The sequence below is a fragment of the Gasterosteus aculeatus genome, chromosome 10 (assembly GCF_964276395.1).
Source record: "Gasterosteus aculeatus chromosome 10, fGasAcu3.hap1.1, whole genome shotgun sequence".
NCBI lineage: Eukaryota > Metazoa > Chordata > Actinopteri > Perciformes > Gasterosteidae > Gasterosteus > Gasterosteus aculeatus.
Genome location: NC_135697.1, coordinates 6491087 through 6505920, shown reverse-complemented (window position 1 = coordinate 6505920; position 14834 = coordinate 6491087). Strand labels below are relative to the sequence as shown.

At 45.8% G+C, this 14834-nt stretch overlaps 1 protein-coding gene across 4 annotated transcripts in view; it reads left to right on the top strand.

The window, feature by feature from the left end:
* The first annotated feature begins 1400 nt into the window (after nucleotides 1-1400).
* The window catches only part of rbms3 (RNA binding motif, single stranded interacting protein), a 177282-nt gene continuing 163848 nt past the window's right edge, over nucleotides 1401-14834 (top strand). For all 4 annotated transcript variants that reach the window (XM_078081366.1, XM_078081367.1, XM_078081361.1 and 1 more), the window contains exon 1: nucleotides 1401-1580. The gene's annotated coding sequence lies outside the window, so the exon portion shown is untranslated. The remainder of the gene's footprint in view (nucleotides 1581-14834) is intronic.

Genomic DNA, 14834 nt, shown 5'->3' with positions numbered 1-14834 from the left:
AATCACTGAATTGTATTAAAAGTCGCTGGGCGGAGGATTTTTTATTATTGAATTATTTGTGATGGTTTTGTCAAATTATTGTCAAAGTAGCGGAAAATGCAGAAAGTTTTGAGACCCTGTGTTTGTGTCCTCCATATAGCTTTGTTACTAAACCAAAAGGCCAAAACCCCCAATGTTTTTTAAAAAGTGTTCACGTCTGGGAAGTTGGGCAAGTTTTTGCTGCTTGAAAACTCAGTCCTGCTCTTGTTAAGTTCTTCGCACACACTGACAAGCCAGCAAACACTATGTGAGATATATGAATATTTAAGGAGTTGTGTACTGTTTGTTTTTGTACTGTTTGTCGATGAACTAGTTGTCGGCTGGGGTGTGTGTCATGTGTGTGTAGTGTCACAGTCGGCCTGCAGGTGTCGCCATCTCAACACCGGGCGGGCGCGCGTCGCTTTGTTCATCACTCGCTGTTTCCAGAAGAAGAACGTAACGTTGCACGAGCGGCCCCGCGAAAACTATTAACGTTGAGTTATATAAAACTAACGTTACATTCAAAGTGAGTTTCCTGTCGTTATGACACATGTTGTTCAAGAAAACGGTTGATCTTGTTTGCCAAGGTCAGTGATGGATTTAAAGTTGATTTGTTAAGTTGATAGTGCCGGTACTAGCGTTAGCCTCGCGAGCTAATCAGGTTGGTTAATATGTTATTCATAAGCATGTTTTTTCTAGTATAAGTTCGGACGTTATTTAAATTTTCTGACGGTTGAGAGGAGTGTAACCTAACGTTGTATGGACACCCTCGTTAAAATTATTATTGCATTTAAGGTGTCTGCTGCCGTTATTTGGTGCACAACACGCAACACCTAACTAGTGTTAGCTAACGTTAGCTAACGTTATAGAGCTGTAGCTCAGCGTCCCGATAACCAGAGTTAAATAACTTAACTACAGTATTTGCCCTGGCTCCTGTTAAAATGGCCTGGTTCGCCATTTGTGTGTCCCGTAAAGTTTTTTTTGCCTCACTGCTCCAACAGCCGTGCCAGCTGCGGTAACCCTTCTCGGAGCGTAGTAAGCCCGCCTGTCAGCAGACTCAGCCCCGTGTTCCCTGGACCCTGTTGACACCCGATACGTAATGCCGCACCGGGAAGCCCGCTGCCAGCCTGTAAGCCCAGGCATTTTATCAAAACCAATCAGCACTTTTCCAGCGAGAACACATCTCGACCGTGACAGAGGAGAGGGGTGGGGGGGTTCACAACATCTGGCGTTGGCAGAGAGGGAGTGAGAAGAAAGTGTGAGAACAATCTTGACTCTCTGGTATGAAGTGTCCTTCTCTTGCTCTCAACCACACTAACCTCGTTTTTGTTCCACCTTTACCCCCCCACCCATGTCCACTTCCCTTCCCCATTTAGTTCCCATCCTTCCTTGCCCACCAGCCCAGTGCAGAGGTCAGAGGTTGTCACAGCAGTGAGGCAGCAGCGACCTGCAGCAGCAGGGGTCAGGGGGCCTGGAGCGGCGGGACGAGTCTGCGGAACCTGTCCCACAACCAACAACCCCCCCATCACCAGAGCTACGCCTACTGCCCGGCAGATACAGCTGTGAGTACAGCCGATCTTCTCATTTGGAAGGTCTCTCTCTCTCTCTCTCTCTCTCTCTCTCTCTCTCTCTCTCTCTAGTCTCCATTAGCAGCCGTTACTATCAGGAAAGCTCTTACGAGCAAAGCAAATTATCCTTCTCCACCTCCCTCCCCTCCTTCTCTACTGCATCCCTTTAATCTCTCTATTTCCCACACTCTTTATGCTCAAGCCCTCGTTGTGTATACACTTCCCCTCACTATCTCTTCCTCCTTCCTCTTTCTGGTTTATCGCATCCTTTTCCCTCGCTCTCTCTCTCCCGCTATCTCTCTCTCTCTCTCTGGCTACCTCTCTCTTCCCTGCAACTTAATTTGTTGTTTTTTTTTCATCCATGCTCTGCATCGACAGTGCAATGAGAGACTAATTGAGGTAGAGACACATTTGGACGGCTTCCCTTGTCATTATCCTTGAAATTAATTGCTGTTCGGAATCCGTTTGATTTGACTTTATTGGTGCGATCTGGTTCTCTAATGCGTCGTTCGGGGTGTGACTGGAACCCGGACTGGAGCCAAATTGAGGAATTTTATTATCGTCACAGACGCAGAGCTGGAAACAAACATTTGGCACGTTTTTTTAATACCTCCTGTATTTCTTCCTCTTAATAAATACGTTTACACGGCTTCACATCAAATAACTCGTTCTCTTTTATTTCCATTACGACACTTTGATATTCTCTCCTATTACATACGCGCCACTTGAATTCCCAGCTGCCTCCTTGGCGACATGTTGAGGCTCCCCAGAAGCTCCTGCATGCAAAGAAGGAAGAAATTGGATTGGATTTAGATACGATAATCATCACTGTGCGTCGGCTCCCTGTTGCACCCAACATTCCCGTTATGCTTTTCCTGTGATATAACGGTACGCCGTCATTCAGGCCGAGGCTCCTTTTAGTGAGCACGAAGGATAATATTTTGTTTGTGCGTGTGTGTTCCACTGTCATGGCTTCTACTGGCTCCACTTACAGTGTGTCACAAGAAGCGGCGCAAGGTCTGTTTCAACCGTTTTGTGCTCAAACAGGAAGCAACAACAGAGAACATTCCACAAGACAGACGTAAACGCCGCGGCTGTGGTTCCAGTTGCGGCGGGCGCCCCCCCCCCATCACATGTTTTTTGGGAACATTGTGGTCCTGTCTGGTCTTTACCGCCACACCCCTCTGTGGAGCACATCAACTTTAGCACATGGGAACGTCTCAGTTTCTTTGACCTGGGTGAATGAAGCGAAGCCGAGAGGTTACAGTCAGTCTGCGCTAACATCACATGGCACACTTTTTTTTGTCTATTCCATGCACTGTTTTGACTGTAGCAGTGCACTTTTGTCTCGGGGAATATTCACAATGGGTGTATCTCACAGCCAGCTGACAAGAAAACAATTCTCCAGATGGATTTGAAACAGACACACTCGAGCAAATTCACAGCAGACTCACCCCTTTCTTCCCTTTTTCCTCCTTCTTTCTTCTCCACTTCCACTGGGCTGTCAGTTGGCCTCTTTTCTCTTTTCCCAGTCTTGCCTCAGATCACTGCGGAGTCATCGAACGCTTGCCCTCATCTTGACCCTCCAGTCTTACGACTCCGATGGCTTAAAATGGCCTGTTTTCATGCAACAGCGGGGACATTTTTTTTCCTTTCAGTGGCGTTCATTTCTTTGCCACAGAAAGCCACTTCTCCCCCGCTATCAACCCTTTGTCCTGGGCTGAGATCACAGTTTGGTGGACGAGGAACGGCAATGCCCTCGATCAACAAACTAATCGATGCAGACTAGCGTCTCCGCTCGTCTGAAACAACTGCCCTGTCTATCCCGTTGTTTTTATTGCCCGCTCTAAAGCTATTATAATTTCGCATATATAACATGCAAAGAATGGCTAGCAGAAAGGGAAGAAAAACAGAACTGATAGCTCAGCGTGCGTCTGTCCTCTCGGCTTAGGGAGGTGAGTAAATAAAGGAAGAAAGAAAAGCAAGCAAGGATCCAGCAGAGATCAAGAAGCTTTGCCTCCAGCGGGTTTGTAATTACAATGGAAGCGGATACATTTCCACTCTTAATATGGTGGGATGAGGATCCCTCTGGGGGGAAGATGGTATGACAAAACAGACAAAACAGTGGTGGAGAAAGTCATATAGAAGTCACGAGTTGTGACTAGAAAGACAGTCAAAGAGAGAGGCTTTGTTATTTCCTGTGAATATGCAACGCTAACTCTTCGCCTGCTGATCTCCGTTACCAAGCGCGTATTGCAGAAACTCAATCACTGCCTGGATTATGTTCACTGGAAACCTTTTCTGTTTTCTCCAGTCAAGGAAGTGTGAGCTCCTTCCACTGCACAGAAGTCACCGGGAGGTGGTCCGGGTGGATAGACATCACTTTTAGTGTGATCCAAACAGCTAAACAGGTTAGATACTGTAACAGCTGTGGTAAATGGACCGGCCCTCAGGTTCTTTAGTGTAATAAAACCTGACAAACTAATGATTGCACTTGGTGTTATTGGATTCTTTACTTAAAGCCACATGGGCCGCAAACACCTCTATTGCCTTGACTGTGACTAAGACGCACGTTATAGATTTTTCTGGTGTGAGGTGAATTGATCACAAGCACAATGGCCAAAGAGAGGGAAACATTCTGTGTAGGTACTTTCCACTAATTGGTGTGGCGGAGCCCATTTATGGGTAATGGCAATAATGGAGTGAAAACACTGTCAGGTGTTGACATTGTAAATTGAGTTTCCACTCTGCTCACGGAGTGTTGCTCTTGGGATATTTGACAGGCCGATTCCAGCTTTGAGACATTTTCTTGGGCAAGCCTCTCACTTATTTTGCTCTTGTCTATTGCAACGGCTGCGTAGGACATCGCTGGAGAGGAGCGCGTGTCCTCGGCCAACTTGCACTGCTTATACAAACACATTTTTCCGTCTGACCTCTGGGCTCTTCAATTTTGGATTGGATACGTCCTCATTCTACAGATTATCTCCAAAGCACTTGATGTCCAGAAGTTTCCAGCATCGCTTCAATCATCTCACACATCCAGACATTTGTCCTGGCGTAACAGCCCTATTGTACTGCTTAACTGCACGTCAGTGACGATGGAAAGCTACTCAACGCTGATAGGGTATCTCGCCGCAGCGTCACACCATTTTGTCGGCGAAGTTGAACAATTTCAACTTTCCCGTTTGCGGCGTTTCACGCGACATTGTGAGAAACGTGCCGCTCAATCGAGATTTGCATCGCTCCAATCTCTCGTTGCTAACGCACCATTAGGGTAACAAACACTCCACTGCTCGGGGACTGGTGCAAGACCGATGTGCTGGCAGACTGTTTCCATATGTTCTCCCTCGGTCTGGGGAATTCTCATCTTATCAGGCAAAGATAACCAGACACATATCCCCCCAATGAAAACATCTAAGTGGTTATCCATCTTTATCTGATGACGTGGAGATCACTGTGAAGCCTTTCAATTCAATCTGGAGCGGTTGCCTCAGAAAATGCAGGTTTTTAGCTCTTTCGACTGATCCTGCAGTCGATACCGACCAGATTCACGTGCAATGAAAACACAGAGATGAGACGGACAGGAACATTGCACATCATTTTTTTTTCTTCTTCTATGTGTGACAAGAATGGGCACATCAAAGGTATCAATCTTTGTATATTCAGCGAGTGGAGGTGTGACACACCTTTTCATTGCTCTCTGTTTGTGAGGATTGGGCTCTGACGCAATCCTTGGTGTTGTGATTAGCTTAATTATCCAGAACTTACAAACCCCCATTTCTACAGGCTGACAAATGACAAAAACATTTAGCGAAATAAACAGCCTGCTGAGGAAGAGGGGGGGGGGGGCGTCCGACCCAGTTTAGTGGAGGCTTGTTAGCCGTGGATTGCCCAGGGCACCGGAATGGTCAGAGCATTGAGGATGACGGCGCGAGTCAGGTATGGGTGGTGGAGAGGGTGGACGGCTGATAGACGATAGACGTTTATTTTTCATGCACTCTTTCAAATATATATTCCAGCCTGGGGAAGAGTAAATGGAAGGTGCCTTCCCGACGGGAGATGCAGCAGATGCCAATGTGCACTGTACATGTGGGGTGCGGCTGTGGGGGAATGGGGGGGTCCTCTTACATTTTAGAGGCTGAGTCTCTTTTATCAGCCCTTGATTGGGGAGCATTGCTCATTCCCCAAATACTGCAATGATTCATCTTTGCCATGAGCCAGAATGGGCTTTGTCTCAGTAATTAATTTAGCTCTCGGGACGGCAGTTGGAATGAGTCGTGTCTTCAAGGCCTAATTAAAAGAAAATTGTCAAACATATTCTAGGTCACACCGCTCAAAATCTTCAACCATTTAGGAGTTTTTGTTAAGCTCCGCCACCTCGTCCTTTGTGGGCCATTTCGCTTGCTGACAGAGTGGCTTGCAGAGTGAAAAAACAAATGGCTTTATTTGCTTTGTTGATTTCTTCAGGCACCACTTAAAAGTTTAGACACTTGATGTTTTGTTTGTCTCTATAGATTTTTGTCTGTCTCAGGGCGGTTTATTTGAAGCCACTGGGACACGTCAGTGTTTACTTATTATTGTGGAAATAGCCACACAATTAACCTCCCGCCCTCTGCGGAACGAGACCGTAGCTGTGCACTAGTACCTTAGCTTCAGTATCACTTTCTCTAAAATAACTGAGGTCGGAAACACGAATACCAGCAGCGCATTAATCATAACTTATCAGCGGGAGTCCTCATTTTACTGAACCAGTTGGACCCGACGGACTGACGGACAGGGACCGGCTATCTTATCTGTCCTCATAATGAGAGTCAATGATTTTAGTTACAGGACCAGAATGGCTCCAACAGTACCCACACTTCCACACACTCACACACACGCTCACACAGGTTCTGAACAATTAAGCGCGAGCTGTCAGGCTTAGTGCCCTTGTCCATTGTAAGCGCTCTAAACCTGTTAGACTGTGACAGACCATTAAAAGGCTGCCAAGGCTTCCTTAATTTGCTTCAACAGTGCACTCTGAGGCGGAGTGATGTGAGTGTGTCTCTGTGGGACCAATGTGCATTTGCTTCTTATGACACTCCTTACCTCGCAGCCCCTTTCTCCTGTGGCCATCCCCGCCACCTCCACAGCAACACACACACACATCTTGATAGAATCAAGTCGCTGCAGTAGATCCAACTCCATGTTTATTCAGGCAAATGCATCAAAGCAGTAAAACCCTTGCCAACACTAATGTATTGTGACTCGTTTTCGGTAAATTGTAAGGAGCATAAAGAGAACAACTGTAATGATCTTTGCATTCTGAGGCATTGCTACGGTAAATTAAAGTTAGTGTCCCCAAGCTTGTCAGTGTTGTAAAACACAACATTTTGTTAATACATGTCACATCATGTTTGTATTTTCACACATTGAAATCAACAGCATAAACCCAGAAGATCAAACGTATCCAACAAGTGCATTTTATGTATTTTTAATTCAAATAAATGAATAAATTAATCATAGTTGTTAAAATATATATATATATATATATATATATATATATTGGCAAATACTGTAGCTGACTGGATTCCGACCGAATGAACATGGTCATGATGACAAAGCACTTTGTTTATCAGTGCACCCTTCCCATTAGTAGGGAAACCTTGTGTGTTGGACACCTCTGACAGAATGCGTTTTTGGTGTATGTTTCACTTAGCAGCTATTTCCTGTTGTGACGAGAGCTGCGAGTTCTCCACCATTAGGAATTAAAAGCCTGGGCCACAAGATCCTGCAAGCCAGACCACAGGAATATTCAGAATCTAACGGAGCTTCCAAGCCCCCACAATGTTTCATTTCCTATTTCACAAGAGCAAATTCCTGGCTGCGGTATGCCACCAGTCTTCATTTAGCTGCAGTTCATGGCCGATATTAGATTTTCCACACAATGGGAGGCGTCGGAGGCCGGATAAGGAGGAGTGCTGGAGGAATTTGTAAGGATTCAAAGGGGTGTTTTTTTCTTGTTCAGATCACGAGAACTGTCATATTCACATGGCGTGGCGGATTTCTTGGCCGTGTTCATTGGGAACTTGGGAGCGTCTTGTCTGTGAAATGGCTCTTCAGAAAAATCCCTTTGCACCTGTTGCTTTCTGTTCAAGTGATTAGTCAATGACAGCGCGAGGCAGAGGAACATAAATCATACATCCCGAGTCGTAGATGTGACCTCAATTAATAATGCTTCTCTCAGATTATGTTTTTTTTCCGGCTAGACACGCAAAGACTCACACGTACGTGCGTGCACAGATGGGGTTGCTCTTGTATGGCCGGCCTGGGGCTGCAGTATTGCCTCAGAAAATACACATAACATCTGTAAAGCATTATGGCTGATTATGCTGGTCCTTCAGTGCAATCATGCAGTACGGACATGAGCGATGGCTGAACATGAACCGCACGGGGAAAAAGGAGATGATGAGGCCTCTAGCATTCTGATGAAGACTTGAGATCTACGGCTACTCACACACACGCCTACACACCCCAACACGTTCATTTACCCTAATCGGATGATATTACTTATATACCGGGGACCTTATGTGATTTCCTTCATGCATAAATCTCGCTTTCAGTCCAGTGATTTTTAACCATTACATTTCCTTTTGTATGAAAAAGAATCCTCTGATATTTTTATGTCTGAAAGGTTTTTGTTCTGTCTACATTATTTGGGGATTATGGGATAGAACAATCCCCACTAGTTGTTGGCCATTTTTGTTATGCAAGAAAGCTTCAGGTTGAAAGACAAAAGAGATCAGTTAAGCAGCCAGCTGGATCAGTGCTTAAAGTTATTTAGTCAACAGTTGCCAGATAAACTGGTTGATCCATAACAGCGGCACATTGAACCCCAATCATTGGTGATTCCTTCCTCCTCCATCATCCGCTGGTCCTTCAGTCTGTGGTCACATGATTTATGTCAAACTCTCTGCTACATCCTCATCTTGTCCTCGCGGCCCGTCGTTTGTAGTCCTCCAGATGACTCCTGATGCCTTCTCTGTGGCACCTCTCACACCACCTCCACGCCATCCCTCAGCTGTCCACCAGGTGTTCCTATCCAGCACACCCGAAGCCGATCCCTCAATCATCACTCATCTGTAAATTCTAGCTGGCGTTCCTTGACAAGCTCACCATCACCAGCAGGAGAAGCTCAGTTAAACCTTAATGATACGTTCACGCCAAAAGCGAAGAGAATTATTCGCGCGAGTAGATTCTATGTAAAGTCAATGCACAGAGTCTGGTCGCGAATGAGGCGAATTTTAAACAGCCCGGCGCGAATGACGCGAAAGACGTCGAGATGCTCCGCTCGTCATTACCGCCGTCCTGCTGCCAAAGCGTGAATACACTTTATTAAACGGCCGCTCACCAGAGACACACACACAAAGACTGAACGCCTGTAAGTTAGTTTGTGTCTAACCGAGAGACGCCGGCACCGAGACAAGAGGTCATCAGACCGGCTGCTGGTCCGCCTGAAGCAGCGCTGGAAGCCGCAGTCATCCGGACGCACTTCCTGGAGGAGTCGGTGAAATTGAAGCTGTGTGCGGCGACGGATGATGTCATGAACCCAAACACAACACCGTTTGCGGTTCCGACGTTTGTGTAATTCCCACAACGAAGCGGGGAGAAAATTTGCTTCGCTTTTGGTGTGAACGTACCATTAGTCCCCGTTTCTATATACAAAACGGGCATTAAACAAGGGTAGGCTCTGTTACTGCCCCCCCCACCGCAAAAAGGTGCACTAGGATAGGACAGAGACCACAGATCAAGTGGCCCACAGCATTGACAAGCGGAAAATATGTTAGCTCCTCCTATACTTCTCATTTTTAGTATTTCTCTTTCTCTAACTGTTTCACCCCCCCTAGTTAGGCAGGTTGAAAAAACTGACCATAACAATCTTAGCCTAGCGGTCCGCCTTGGTTCAGTGGAAGCTTTGTCGGAGCTGCGTTGCTTCCTTAAATTAGTCTACTTTGGTGACTTCAGGAGAGTATTACCATTTATACGGACTGAATGTCTCACACACAGACATCTGACTGTGACCCCGCAGGGTTGCACCATTATGTGAATGCTCTTAACCGTCTTTGACACGCTTTCTAGTACCTCTGCGACAGCTGGACAAATCCTATGATGAGGTTCCGAAGAATGGGGGCATGTACTGCAAACACTAATATACCCACTAGCCTTGTCTTTAATAATGCTTTTGTTCCTCCAATTGAAGTCTTTGTTTTGGCTCCTATGACCTAATTTCACTTCTTACAATTTAGGTAATTATTGTTTCATCAATGATGTTTTAATGCATAATGCATTATGTGTTTTAGTATGCATTGATGTTTGAGAGGTGGAGGAGAGTCAGCTCCGATGGTTGCCATGGTAGTCGTTTGTTAATGTAATTAACCAGACTTTGCAGCTCCCAGTATGCATTCCACATTCCAAAACATCACTTCAGAAACCGATCGATGATATTAAACAGCATTTCTTCATCCTGCAATAACTATTTCGTTAGGCCTCTAGAGGGTTGAGCGCTAACATGCTGTAAATAAAAGCACTGACTTATTAACTTTTTTTAAGGTGGTATTGAGAATCTCTTTGCAGATCTTTGCTAACTTGTACCAGTTAATATGAAGAAACATTTGAATTGATGAATAATCAGTGTGAGTTCATAATATACTCTTCTGTTCTGGTTCTCCACCTACTCCATCTGGATTTTAGCTGCTAAGTGCTCCACTAAGTCCCCCAGCCACCCGGTGGTTGCCTGTGTGGTCAGTCAGGTTCAACGGCCCATTTACCTTCTCAATTAGAAAACACAGTTTTTGTTTATGTCCAAACAAATGCACGAGCAAGATGTCTTGTCTATTAATTCAGTGTTGTTTTGTCCCAAAGCCTGTCTCTCCGGCTGTCTGTTTTCTTTGTCTCCTGGGCTTCATGCTTTGCATGCAGAGGATGAGACACCGCGGGGAGGTTAAGAGAGGAGCTGGAATGGAGTTCTGCTCCATTTACCACCCTGAAATATTCCTCTTAGAACGGCACACTCTGTTTTCTCTCTCTCTCCCGCACCCCCCCTCCCTCCCTCGCTCTTGGCGCCGTTTCTTACTCTGCCTGTCCCCTCCCTCTCACTTCTCATCTCTGCTTGACATGCGGTCATCTCACTTCATTCCGGGATGGCTCAGCAGTGCTTTAAAACATTGCTACTGTCCTCCCATCCCATCCTGCTCAATTGCAGCGGGCATCGAGCTTCATTGGCCAGTAGAGATCTGTTCCTGCTGCCTATACGTCTTTTTCCCTCCATCTCCAATGGCTGCCTGCATGCAGGCAGAATCCTCAGCACCATCCTCCATTACTTCCCTATTTTGCCCTTCTTCCTGTGTGCCCTGCTCAGGTCTCACACATGCACTCACACCAATTCGCACACAATGATAAGTGCAGGCGTCCTTCTCGTCATGTTTGGTTTGTGCTGGGGATTGTTTTGTGAGGAACTCGCGGATCCTTCGCATAAGCGTTCTCAGAAAGACAGAAAGAAGTAGAGCACAGTAGCACTGACGAGAATGAATGACTTGGCACTTAGATCTATTTAGGGCATTAACACACTGAATAAAACAAATGCACATGACACGTTCTGGGTGCTGTGATGAAGCTTTGATAGGCCCCCTTTTCAGTGTCTCTCAGCAATGTGAGTGTTTCTTTTACTCCGCGGGGTCTGCTGCCTTCTTCATATTCTGAATAATATGGATTTTGAATATTTTTGCCTTTACACGTCCACATGGAAAGGATCTGCCGTTTGAACTCGCACTCCCCCAGCCTGCCTAGCACTTAATTCCTTATTATTCAGAGATTTCCTTGGCGCCGTCCCTCTTGGATGGAGCCGCCCCGCTGTCCCCGGTGGTTCAAAGGAAGACACGGCAGGCTTTCAGCGGTGGCTGCGCGAGTCGTATCAGGGTTCAGCGCCGAAGCCACGCAGGAAGCCCGATCTCCGTGCTCCAATCGAGTGTGTACACCTTTGGTGTCAGAGTAACCTTGGTGGTGCTCATGACGGCGTGCAGATACACACACAGAAAGCTGCCACAGCTGTAGGCCACCTGAGTTTAGATCTAGTTTCACAATCAGTGAAGAACAGACAAAATCCACGTACAAACACATGTGAGATAATCCACCCTGGTCGTAGGCCTCCTCTCCCAATACAAAATCATCTCTGATCTTTTCTCCAAGTCCGAATCTCGTTAATCAGGAAATGAGTTCTGGTGTATACATTACACATTTGGAATTGAGATGGACTAAGTGAACGCAATTTTTCTCTTTTTAGTCTACTGGCCCTTCCCGCGTTGGGCGTAGTTAGAGTCGCTGTGAGTAATTTCTGCTCATGGACGTATGGTCTCATATTTCGTCCCCAATGTGCTTGCATTGCTCTCCTCTGTGGTGGGATAGAAGCTAATGACTCACTGGAAGTCCGTCTGGTGTTTATCAAATGTCCCAGTGCAGCGCCGGTGGTCCACAATCGCTGTGCCCCCTTTTCACATCGTACTGTATTGGTTAAAAAGCCAAATCCCTGGTGATGGGATCCTCGTACATAAAAAAAAGAAAATAGCGGAGAAGCTCTCTGCTCTCATCTCTCGATTATATCACTCCGCCCTTGGGTTGCGGAGCGTTCTACTCTGAGAGGGGGATGAGTTGAATAACCTCAGGCTGTCATCCGTAAGTGCCCTGATAAGAATGTATTAAGGACCTGCATGTGTCAGATGTGTTGAACCTACACACATAATACGTCAGTTCTGTCAGTCGGGGAGGCTTTTAAAGCAAGTACATATTTTAGTTGGGAAGGCTCAAAGGTTAGGGTTGCCATAATTGTCAACCCCCTTTTAAGGAAGGGGGTTGACAATTATGGCCCGTGTGCACAAAGGGATCAGAGACAAAGGGGAAGTGAATGAAGTTGTGCGACCACGAGTTCAACAGTCCCTAACAAATAACTTGGACGAAAGAACCGGATGAATCAGAGAGTAAGCAAAAAAGAAAAGAAGTCTGCGGATTTTAAGCCGCGTTCACTCTCTGGTACGCTGCAGCCACAGCCAAGAACAAGGCGGGCAGGAAAGATTGTAGCCGATTCCTCTCAGCCCGGACACAAACTCTTTCAGCCGCAGGAGGCTGACCAAGACCAGGACCAAGGACCGTTACCTCTCGCCACATAGTTTTTTTCTACATAATAGAAATAATTTAACGGAGTTAACGTACCTTTGTTTACTACCGGAAGTTGACCGCGGAAACGAAACGGCCGCTAGCTGCAGTCAGTCACATCAGAGAAAGCAGGACGGTAGCTCAAGATGGACAGAGCTTTTTGCATTGGAAGTAAAACAAACGGAGGCATGTCTTACAGTAGAGAACTGTGCAGAGGTGAGCGGCAAACGGACCACTTAAGGCACCGCTAGGCTAAACTAGCTGGAAGAGTTGCTAGTTCCACATGTTCCACTCGGTGGAATTCTGCCTCCAAGATGATCAAATGTGTGTAGTTTTGTGTTTAAAATAACACTATAACAATTAAACAACATTGTCTAACATACACACAAGTGATTACTCATTACTTGTAGATAGATCTATTGACAGCCCTATTATTTTCTTCTCATATTGCACCAATTCACCAGGTCAAATTCCTCTGTGTAACATATTTGGCAATAAATGGCTTCTGATTCTGATATTTGTCTATTTTTAAATCAAATAAGTTATGACTCAGTGGGAATGAAGCACGAGTAAAAGCATGAAGACAAATTGAGCGTCACTGTGGCCTCTCGAGACACTTCAGAGTTTAGTCAGCCTCTTCGTCTTCCTCTGCTTCAGCCTTCTTTTCTATTAAAACCAAACTTCCCAAAACTGTGGTTTTCTAGTGGACCTCATTCTTCGATATTTAAAGCTCTAAAATGTATTTTATTCTTCGCTCGCTCTTGATCTCAAATCTGGCATTGATGTTTCGTAGCATGCCTTCAGATTTCTCAAAGATAGATTTTGCTTTTAATGACGGGAAAGAACTTTTTCATAGCAATGCTATAGTTTCATGTCATCATCTGTACTACGTGATCTTCTGTGGTATGAAGAAGAATGGTACTCAAGCAGCATCTGTGGATCAGTCTGCTCCTAATTGGAGTGATCATCAACATTCTGTCCTGTTTTCTCCAGTTATTCTAAACCACATTTGGAGGACCTCTGCTGAGATCCATAACATAGGCACGGTCAAAGATGCTCTGTCATCGCTGGAATGTTAAGATGCTCCATCTTTCGATCCGTCATGAGGATGGGGAAAAAATCCGGGGGCAGTGGAGGGGGGGTTTAGTCATGCTACATCAGTAGGTTTGCATAAAACATGTAAAATGATCATCAGATGCTTGGGTATCTTCCAGTAGAACCATTGCCGATGGCTCAAGGCTTTTTATTTCCAGGAACACCAGGGCTATTGCTGATCCCCAATTTGGCTTCCACCCCCACCACCCCTCCACCCCTCTCCTGGCACTGGGCCAGCCTCCTCTCCGAATTCCTCGCATCTGGTCCTTTCTGGGAAACACCCATGACGGGGACTGTCCGAGCTGCTGCTGCTGGGACCAGGGGGCTTTGTTTCCTGTGGTTTGCTGAAGAAGCCAGGAAGTCTTGTTTGGGGGAGGGGCTCCAGCACGTAGGGCAGAGTGCATGTAGACTTCTAGGGACTCCTTTTAAGTTGGCATTTTCGAACAGTGATTTAGGACATCGGCAGGATGTCTGGTGTTGTCGCACCGGTCAAGAACGAAAGGGCTGCTCTTCAGGACACCGATAGATCCACGTTAATATAATTGATATATCCCACCGGAAAAATATCTTACTTTTACTGCTGTGCAAAGTGAAAAATACAACTGATCCTGTTATATATTATTTTATTGTTTATTTTTTGATCCTTCTAATTGCTCTGCTCAGAGGCCATCATGCTGTGTTTTTTGTTTTACTAGACTTGTACGATCCTTTGAGGGCGGGGGGGTTAACTACTTAACACCTCGGGGGGCACGAGACACACCCTTAGCTGTTTTCCTCTGTCTCTATTTTAAAGTCCTGTGAATGACTCACTCACGCTCTCAATTTAGAAAGTGAATCAACGGGCTTCAAAGAGAGACCTAAGAACAGAGGAGCAGCAGATGGCTTTGCTTCCTGAAAATATTCGACAGACCCGGCTGCAATTCTTTTTTTTCCCATTTTTGTTTGAATAATCTTCATAGTCTTGACAAA